Source organism: Paralichthys olivaceus, chromosome 14, assembly GCF_024713975.1.
Source record: "Paralichthys olivaceus isolate ysfri-2021 chromosome 14, ASM2471397v2, whole genome shotgun sequence".
NCBI lineage: Eukaryota > Metazoa > Chordata > Actinopteri > Pleuronectiformes > Paralichthyidae > Paralichthys > Paralichthys olivaceus.
Window position 1 is genome coordinate 10,433,683 of NC_091106.1, and position 10,628 is coordinate 10,444,310.

Genomic DNA, 10,628 nt, shown 5'->3' on the forward strand with positions numbered 1-10,628 from the left:
TATACAGTAAATCAGCACCAGCATGGACATTATCTCAGGTTCTTGTATGTTCAGTCAGGTGTGGGCAATAAAACAATAGTAATAACTACAGCAATATAATTGTCATCAAGAGCAAAATCACAAAAGTCCAATATATACATCACTGTTATATTAACATATTGTGTAATCACACTGAGGAGGGATAAAACTAATGTTTTGCTGTTTATCAAGTGTTTTTCATTCTCTGCTCATAAAGATTTAAATCACAACCTTCACTCAGGAGCAAAAATCAGACTTTAAACTTAAAGCAAATAATAATGTGACATTTAACCTAATTAGAATTATTATTCTTATATGAAAATGTTTAGTTCTATATCATTTTTGGACATATCATCGTGCAGCCTAATTTCAGTGATTTGGTACTTGCCTTTACTTTAAACAACAGCAGCACAAATCTTTCATGTATTACTTTAACAGTTAAGGAAATTTTCATTTTGGTTTTAAGTGTGGGTGTGAGGAATTCACACGTCACTTGGCCATAACCTGTAGGAGGCTGCGTCTGTATGAGAAAAGCTTAAAAACACAGTTTATAAAAAAACAAACTGTCTGGAAAAGAGGTTAAGCTGCCATTTTTTATAAACAGCATCGGTTCTGCACCGAGGGTTCACAATCTGCTGACTAAGACGTCAGCTAAGAACGCAACACACCTTATCAAATCACTATTAAAACCTCTACTGCTGCAGCTCAGTTTCTGCTCGACAACAGCACAACATGTTGTATAAATGCCTAACCGTATCTCAACATGATTACTAAGCACTGATGGCCTTTTATTATACGGTTGTAAGGGCAGTCACTGCAGTTACAATGTTTAGGTTGCCTGTTTATCTTCTTCACCTCCCATCCCTTTATGCTGCAGATTACAAACCTGCTGGAGCAGTAAATCCTCACGGGAAGTGTCGGTTTTTTGACAGGTAGTAGGTTCGACTTATGTTGCGTGAGAACATCCAGACATTTCCTGTTGCTACAGTTCATGCAGCAGTGGGTTAAGATAATAATAGTTCTCTCCTCAGCAACATTTTCATGCTGCTGCTTGGTGATCCCTTAAGCTTGCAAACTAAATGAGAGACATCATCTCTCCAGCATATTGGGAGGCTCCCCCGAGGTCTCCTATCAGTTTACTGTGCCTGAAAACCTCCAGAGGATGCCTCTCAGGGGGAAGCCTCATCAGATACTCTATCCACTTCAATTGGCTCCTTTAGATGCTAAGAAGCAGTGGCTTTACCTCTTACCCAGTCACTGATGGAGAGCCCAGCTTTGGTCCATTTTTGTGAACCCGCATCCTCCATGAAATGACCCATCACCTGAATCATCTTATCCAGGTCAAATGTATGTCCTGTCCTGTCATCTGTGATTAAACACACACTCTACGTGCATGGTCATTCACATCAAATCACTAATGTCCTCCTTGTTCAGTTGGTTAAGTTCTGTGAATTGTTACAGCACCTGTGCTCCTGCAGCTGTCATTGTGCTGCTGCAGTGATGTTGTGTTGAGCTTGTGGCTAACAAAAGTTTATACTTTTTGGCTATTTTTACAAGCAGCAAAGCCACTGAAAATGTGTTCAACACAGGCTGTAAATGTCTTTATGTGATCTATATCAATGTAGATTGTAGTCAGTGGTGACAGGTATCTGAGCGGAGGGGAAGGGGTCATAATAAAAATAAAACAAAGCCTAGTGGCTGACTAGGCCTCATATAAGATGATTTCAAACTTGAAAATGATGCATGATCCTTTTTATTCTGAATTTTCCAGAAAAAACATAGTTTACTTCTCACCATCTGCCTGCCCATGTTTTCTTGATTTTGTATTTATATAAATATATATTTTCCCCCACAACACAACTACACAACTCAGGACTTTGACTTTGCTACTCTATCTTCTTCTAACTTCTTTCTTTCATCTTCATCTTTCTTCCCCAACACCATTTGAGGAGAGAGTTGGAGCAAAGACAGAGAGCTCTGCCTCCTGGCTACACTCCTGCATCACTGCTGCTGGCACTGCACTTATCTGCATGTCAGTCCCACACTCCATTTTATAAATGCACGTGAACAAGACGACTAAACTCAGGACATAAACTCTAATTACTCACTCACTCACTGGCTCAATCTGTGCCTTGAAACCCTGTCTGTAAAAAAATCACAAACAGAATCTGTGACAAGAGACGACCTTCACAGAACCTGACCCCTATCGAAACGTGTTTGTCTTCCTGCCAAGACTACGGACATATTGTTATGGCACCACAACACTCTTAATGTCCTTTCTAGATACCTGGTAGTGGTGTTGTAATTTCATCTTTACGACAAAGACAACTTTATTTTCTATTTGTTCTGTCAGACATGCAGCATCGTTGATTAACTCAGATTTCCTCTCATCTTGTCTGAAGCAGGAAAGTAAAAAGACAGTGTTCAGAGTGACTTTGGTAAAAAAAAAAAAAAATGAACTTGAGACTATGAAATTGAGGGTAACAATAACACGTTTTGAAAAGTGAAGGGAAATGTCACCGTCAGCTCCGGTGGGAATCGTGCCCTTGGTATTTCGCAACACATCAGAATGTAGATACTGACAGATGGCCTTTGCTATGATATCAAGTACATACTGCCAACAGGGTAGTATGTTTGTGGGTTTCTTTTTTTATTTGCAGGCAAGTGACACAGTGAATCTCTTGTGTATCATGCTCCAGTCCTATTATCTCTGCAATTCTAAACCGAAAGATGTGGGGAGGTGGTTTAGTAGAAAGATGGAGCCTATGGAGGGAGATAGAAACCTATAGGCGACAGTCACCATGATGAATTATTCTCCGGGAGTGTAAGATTTCCTCTACTCTACAGTTTAAATCCCCAATGGAGGAAAAATCAATCTACCTACACAACATGAACAGGATCTATACAATGATGGGATGAACTGGACACTGTACTACTACTTCTGTTCTTCAACATAGTGTAAAAGAAGTAGACTTAAAATGTTTTACTTTATCCATAACTCATTTCTTTTCTTTGTGGCATTGATGATGTAGTGAATCGTCATTTAAATCAACACTAAACATACAGCATGTGAAATAAGACTCATCTGTGACACTGGATTAATTCCAGAGGTCTTGGTTTACTGCAAAACCACAGGACCGTGACATTTGCCGCTTCAAGGTATTCACGCTAACCAGGGATGCAGCCCATGGGAGGTAGATCTGTCCAGTCAGTCTTTTCCCAGTAATTAACAGTCCAGTGCTACATCTCAGCCTGCACTTTCAGTTTGACATCTGTGTTTCGTGGCCTTAAAGAACAAAGACAAATCTGGAAAGAAAAACACTGCAGTGTCCCGCTGTGCTTTGTCAGGGATTTACTTGCTATAATTACTTTAAGTTAATTCATAAAGCCAATTTAAACCCAGCGATGCATGTGTTGAATTTAAAAAGTGAAGAGTGTTGCAGCACTGAATTGCAGCTGGCAATTACATGAGCATGTTTTAGGAAGATAAGCATCCGAAGGAGGCTTATCCACTGTCAGGCATGACTTGTGCATATTATCTTTTCAGTCTGCATTGGCGAAGAAAAAGAAAAGATTATGACAGTAAAACAACTGGCAGCATGAAATACCCCTGAAGTGCTTAAAACTCTGCTTCCCACCTCCCTGCTCCCTTAAGCTTGTCGGACTGTTCTGATATGTTCATTTGTAAATCTGCCCAAGAGAGGCTGCTGAGAAGGATTTGAAATGTGTTGTAATGCAGGAGAAGTGTGTCAAACTAAAAGCAAGTACAGAGTGGACCACCTCCAGGTTCTGACTGGACTGGACTTATGAGTGTCTCAGTGTCTAGCCTCTCAAAAGGCTACGATTATGAGGACCGGCAAAAAGCTAGTGTCACGCTGCAGAATGACTGAAGTGCATCTGTTGCATAAAGGCTTGAAGAATAACACCAGATATTGTAGGAAGTATGGATGTGGACATGATGCAGGGAAAGGTGAAACACTCTGAATCTTGTTTCCAACCAGAATAAAATAAATAACTATGGAATTTATGAGAAAAATGTTTTTCATTTTAAAGCAGTTCAATTCTTCATGAGGTCTCACAGTCAAACAGCTTTACAATGTAAAATAAGATGGCAAGAAACAAATATACTGTTTGGCAGGTTTCACCTCAGTTCACTGCTGAGAAGCAGCAGTAGGTGGATATGCATGTTTCTGAAGAAAGTAAAATAATGCAGGTTCCACAACTGAATGAGTCACTTTAAACTCACAATCACTGCATCCCCCGCCCCACGCTCCCAAACTCACCCCTGGTTCAAGGAGGACCATTGTTGTTGGACTGTAAATCTAATTGGATTCTTGATGGCAAATCCTTCTTGGCGGGAAGACTGGGGAAATGGTTTTCATTTAAAGTAAATGCAAGCACAACACACACGCACATACACACATGCACAGGCTATAACAAAAGAATTGGATTAAAGTTGCGGGACAGACGTGCACCTTTGTCGTGTCTGAAAGTGAAGCAGGATTTTCAAAAAAAAGAATCGTCTGGTTCATAATAGGAAACAGGCAAAAGCTACATGCATCTATAATTTTGCATATAACCTTGATTTATGGATATTACTTCTATCATAACAATAAATTCCGTATTAACAGAAAAAGTTGTGCTCATTGAAGCAGAGGTTTCTGAACATGTGTAGTTGCTCTTATTGCCTAGATAAGAGGGGGGGGCAAGAACAACTGATTATGTTAGTCAAATAAGAATTATGTAGGGGCCCCTCAGCTCCCTTTACAGCAACAGATACCATAAAATAACAGCTTCAAAATCATTTTAATCATTCTCAGTGTCATCATGGCAGAATATTAGAAACCGAAGAGCTCATTGTCAGAGGAAATTAAGAAGAGGAAGTGATAGAACAAGGGTGAATATCTGTTTCACTCGTTGAGAGCTAAAAGAGGCCAAAGGATCCAGGACAGATGCCGACCTGGTGCTGTTGTTAATGGACAAGCACTGTTTCTGATTACATGAAGTTGAGTTATGCAAGTAAAGTTGTAGAGTCGCTAGGTAATCATCAGAGTCAGGTAAACCCATTTCAATAGTGTTAACTGCATGTTAGCCAAAGAACATGCTCACACATTGATAACTGTGTTGTCTGCTTGCCCTCCGTGTTAGCTTGTTGGCTTGTATGCGACTGTTCGACTCTGGGTTGAGTGCAGTGAATGTGGAAATGTTTTCTGTCAGACTCCAAAAACATTGTCGGCCGACATTGTTCTTTGGCTTCTCTTCTTCTTCTTTGACAGTTCCTTCTCCGTCAGCTTGTCGAGAAGTGCATGAGTAGATCCGAGTGCATGGGGGGTTGGACCGCGTTCCAGCCGTAGGGGGAACCTGAGTATAGCCAAGAGCGAATCTTGCATTCTGTCGCTTCAAGTATAAAATGAGATTGACATGTGCACTAGTACACAAGATGCAGATGGGATTTCCACCTTATTGGCTTGTTGTCTATTGGTTTGACATCTTTGAATTGTTTTTACAAACACCTATGGACACACATTTAACTCCACTGACCTGTGACACCATGTGCAGGTGTTGCTACGTGAGTCCTTCATAGCAAATGAGTTCTCTGAATGGTTCTTCTCAAATCTCAGAGGACTGTGTTGAGCAAATTGGCCGCGTCAAGCCAGATCCAAATCAATATTGCCTCACTCCTTTAAACACTGTTGAGTCTGCTCTTTACCTCTTAAGTCAACCAGTTCAATTTATTAGATTACATCAATGCACTGAGGCACCCTGTGTGTTTTGACGGGAAATGATTACAGACTGAACAACACTGGATTCTTGGGGATATAAGGGAGCAGAAAATATATTGGCCAATGCACGTAGTGTCTGAGATCATAATGAAAATCTGTAATATTTTCACATAAACCTGGAAATAAGAGTTGAGGATTCAGACACATTTCTAAAAAGTTATGTGATGCAAAATGAGGAAATGTTTAAGAGTCTGCACTGATTCTATGTTACTAATCAGATTTAAGCACATTTAGGGTATTTGCCAACTTCTTTGTACAAAAGATTAGATTTCCTTGAGTTGAATCCTTTCAACGGAAACTAATGTTGATTCGACACTCAGATAGATTCGATCTATTCATTATTCAAGTCACTCAGGTGGTATATTGTTGGTCCATTTGAATAGGAAATGAAAGTTCAGGGACTGCAAAGCACAATCAGCGTGCAGCTATATTTTCTACAAAGTCCCTTTTCTTTTTGTTTGAGATTAATCTAGTTGAGATATTCAACATTTCCAAATTTCTCTGAGCTTCTTTTTTTCATAACATCAACATGTACTCTGATACTGATGCATCTGTGATAGACGAAATATTGTTGGGGTCTGCACAAAATGATTGATTTCACCATTATATTCTCAATCATTGGGAGCAGCTCTTGCACAGCGGGATGAGAGGAAATCCCTCACTTGCTTCCTTCCCCGTTTCATTTCTCAATGTAAGTGGATGTGTGTCCTCCCTTGTCTGCTCATCTTTATTCACTGCAGGAGTGCTTGTTGCTGCACTCTGAAGGATTGTCTCTCCTCTGTCTTTGCCACATGCCCTCTACAGCTGCCACAGTAGGCCAGTTGAGGTGTGTGTGGAGTGCTTTTACTTTTTTAACACTTAACCAGCGCTACACTGTTAAGTATCTGCTGCATAGGCACATGGAGGAATTTATTTATTTATTATTTTCATGTTCAAACAGATTCAAAGACAGATTGTGTGTCATTTGAAAGTAGACATTACCCATTTTTCATCTTACAAATAAAAATTTGATCTCATGGGCAATAAAACACACCATTGCGTAATGTGATACACTCAGCAGTTTTCCAGCTACAGCTCTGGAATGAGCACCGTGCAGCTTATATTCTTTACTCTATAACTCTGTTTCTGACTTTGTTCTTCTTATGCTACTCTTACTCAATGCTTTCATTTGAACCACTGCCATGTTGTTGTCAGTGTTGGCCTTGATGTCTGTACATAATAAAAGTCTCAAATAGACCATTTTAATAAACTGCCTCGAAATCATCACAGCATACAATAGAGTACAGGACACAATCTTTGGGTTAGGTCTTATAAAAGTTGTTATGACCAGAAACGGGTGACTGAATCCCATTTTACTGATAAAGCCTTTATTCACAATTTGCCTCATTGTGCTCCACAAAGTGCAACATCTTCTGGCCCTCAACTAGAGTGAAGAAAATCTACTAATAAAACCAAAACCCTTTTAAAAGGGAAATAAGCTGCATGTGAGGGATCCCTCTCCCAGCACAGACAGAAGTGCAACACAGCACATTAACAAAGTAACAATATTTCCAACACTTGTGAGAAAAGACTGCGTCTAACATAACAGTAGAGGTGCATCAGTGTTTTAAATATTTCTAGGAAAGAAAAAGTCTGACAGATGAAGGGAACAGCAATGACAGCTTTAATGACAGCGGCATTAATTGTAATATATGTGGGCAGGCATTGTGCATATATGGGCAGGCACGTTTTATATCTAAGCAATTTAATTATCACAAATCCACGATCAGATGCAACCACAATCAATCATCAATGATCAAGATGTGGCCACTGCAGCGATCCTGGATCTGCAAACGATAAAGCACAAGGACTCTAGGGAAGAAGTGAAGTCAGTAACTTGTATTGATGAGACATTAATGTGTTGAAGAGGGATGGGGGCGAAAGAGAATCTCCATGTGTCATGACTCACGAGAGCTGGTCCAAGGCCGACCTGAGCCAGCTCTAACTATAAGCTCTATCAACAAGAAGGTTTTACACTGACTCTTAAACATAGAGCTGGTGTCTGCCTCCCAAACTGAAACTGGGGAATGATTCCACAGGAGAGGAAGTAGATGGCTGAACAGATGAGGACTTAAATGCAAATGTACACACAAGCACTGATCAAACAAGATGGTTTGACTTAGGGTGTACAGCTTGGCAGTGAAATCAGGTAGAAGTATCCATAAATTACTCTGGCTGGGAGCAAAAACATAACTGTGCAAATACATGAGGAACTATTGTGAGGAAAAACACTGAATTCTCAAACTGGTGACGAGGAAGAGGAAACATTATAGATGATTTAGGTGAACATAATAAAGGCGAGGCAAGGAATCAGACATGGTGGGATGGTAGATGTAGAGGACAAGTGATATGAAAGAGAGGAAAAGAAGCTTCAAAGTAAATCAGGCATAAAGAAAAGAGCAAATAAGATATAAATCAAAAGCCAAACATGAGGAAAACAACAAGGTCAACAAAAGATTTACAAAGATAAATCAAGAGACCACAACCAAACACACTAACAGTCAAAAAAGTCTCCTCAAAACATCACAAGGGTGGAATCAGGACAAAAGTGAAACATTATATTTACACTGTTTATTATTAAAACTAACCAAAGCAATACTTAATACCTAAAAGATGTTTGACATGATCATCATTGGATTCTGATCAATAATTATAGCTGAAGAGACACTGCTTAGCATTTATAAGCAGAATATATAGAGGATATATGGATATTGAAAATTAATATTTCTTTGATATTGATGTTTTAAGATGTTTTAATATTTTCCTTTATAATAACCTGTAAGTTGCGCATATATGTCATAACACATCACTGCATATAATTGCACCTGTGATAAAGTGCTATCAAAGGTTATTAACAGGTGTGTATCGTTTGCAAAATCTTTAAAATACATTGAAAGATGTGCTTATATTTTCTCAGAGCTACATTATCAGAATCACAATTACTTTATTGATCCCAAAGGGGATAATGGTTTTTATTACAATCACTCCAGCCAAGAATAGAAATCTATACAGACCAAGACAATGAAGAGAAAAACAAAGCTGAATAAGAATATGTAAAAATGCAGTACATACTATAATTCTGTATATACAACAGAAGATTGATTAAGGGTCAATGTGCTGACAGAGTAAATGACTCAATGACTGTTGATGACAGCAGGCAGTGATTGGTTCCTGTGGCGTTCTTTGGTGCATCTTGGTTGAGTTAGTTAAATGTTAAACATGTGAGGTTAAAAAGCCATGTGAAAAGCAACTTGTTGTCTAAAATGCTGCATCTCAGTCGTCTGAGAAGAAATGGAGCCAGGATTCGTCTCTGCTTCAGATGTGCTGCTTTCCTCCCACGATCAGATGGACCAGAGAATCTACATCGCCTTAAGGTATGATTGGGCATCTGTGCTGTGCCTTGACTTTGCCTGCTCTTCCGCCCAGTGCATGCTGGGACAGTCTGCGGGCCCCACATGACCCTGAAAAGAAATTAGTGGGTGGAGAACATAAATTACTGAAGAGAGAGAAAGAAGGGGAGGGGGGGACATATTGTATTTTACTAGATTTCCACTGATCAGTTCTTTCAGTGATGCTGTGGTTTGACTATTTCCTGTAAGTCGTGCACCCTCAGAAACGACTAATGAGCATATTTTGATCCCATGAGAGCTAATGCTTTAATTAAATAAATGGATAGACACCCTGTCAATACCACAGACACATTTCCATTCACGTCTCCTTCTATTAAATCCCTGCCCTGTGCTTTTTTTCTTATATTTTTGAGGTAATCATTAGAATTGACAAGGACAGCCAGTGTGGAGCAGTGCTGAGTCTGCCCTTGCTCTGCAGTCTGCCTTGATATTTGTAAGCCAATTAGCTAGATTAGAAAGCATAATCAATACGGCCACCTCATGCAGCCCCAGCATCTTCTCATTAGAAAAACAGCCACTGCCTGTCACAGCAATGTGAAGACTGTCCTCTCTTCAAAAGACAAACTCTTCTTTATGACATTACTGAAATTGTAGTCACATCAGGGTTTCACTGGGGGATAACTGATGCTTTTCAAAGCCCCAGTTGATGTTTTCATGGTTTACCAGCTCCAGGTCGTCATAGATTTTCCCAGAAATTGTAAACAGACTAGTTTTCTGCAAGGTCACCGCAATGTAGAAAATAATTTAATATGATTTAATGAAATGAAAATCATTACCACCAAGAAATGGTTTTGTTTCATCTGAATTTCTTTGTTAGTTAGTTTGCAGGATTACACAAAAACTAATCAACTGATTTCTATGAAATTTTGTGGAGGCGTGGGGCATGACCCGAGGAAGAAGTTATTACATATATATACAGTTCAGGACCTTTTTTCTACTTTCTTTAGGCTAACGTTGGGCGTTTTCCCCCATTTTTCTTGATTTCTCAGAGAATAATTCTTAGATCCTGATGAAACAACCACACATGTTTATGAGACTGATATTTATGACTGTGAACAATTGTGTGCAGCTCCAAATATAACCTCTTACAGAATATGTCTGGGTAATAAAAATCCAATGCATCCAAATGTAATTGCAACAGGAGCTATTGTGCTGCATAATGATTACTTTAGTGATGATTAATTGACAGTTTTTGCTTACGCCGTCATATTCTTACTACATTAACTAATCTGACTCTTTCTTCCACTAACATTGATAATCTTTTTATTTATTTTATCAAGCTTCGAAGAACTTTTTAGTCTCAGAAGTCTGTCTTTGTTTTCATCTGTGCTATCCACGGTGCAGAAAGTGAGTAACGTTGAGTAGAGTGTCCTCAGTG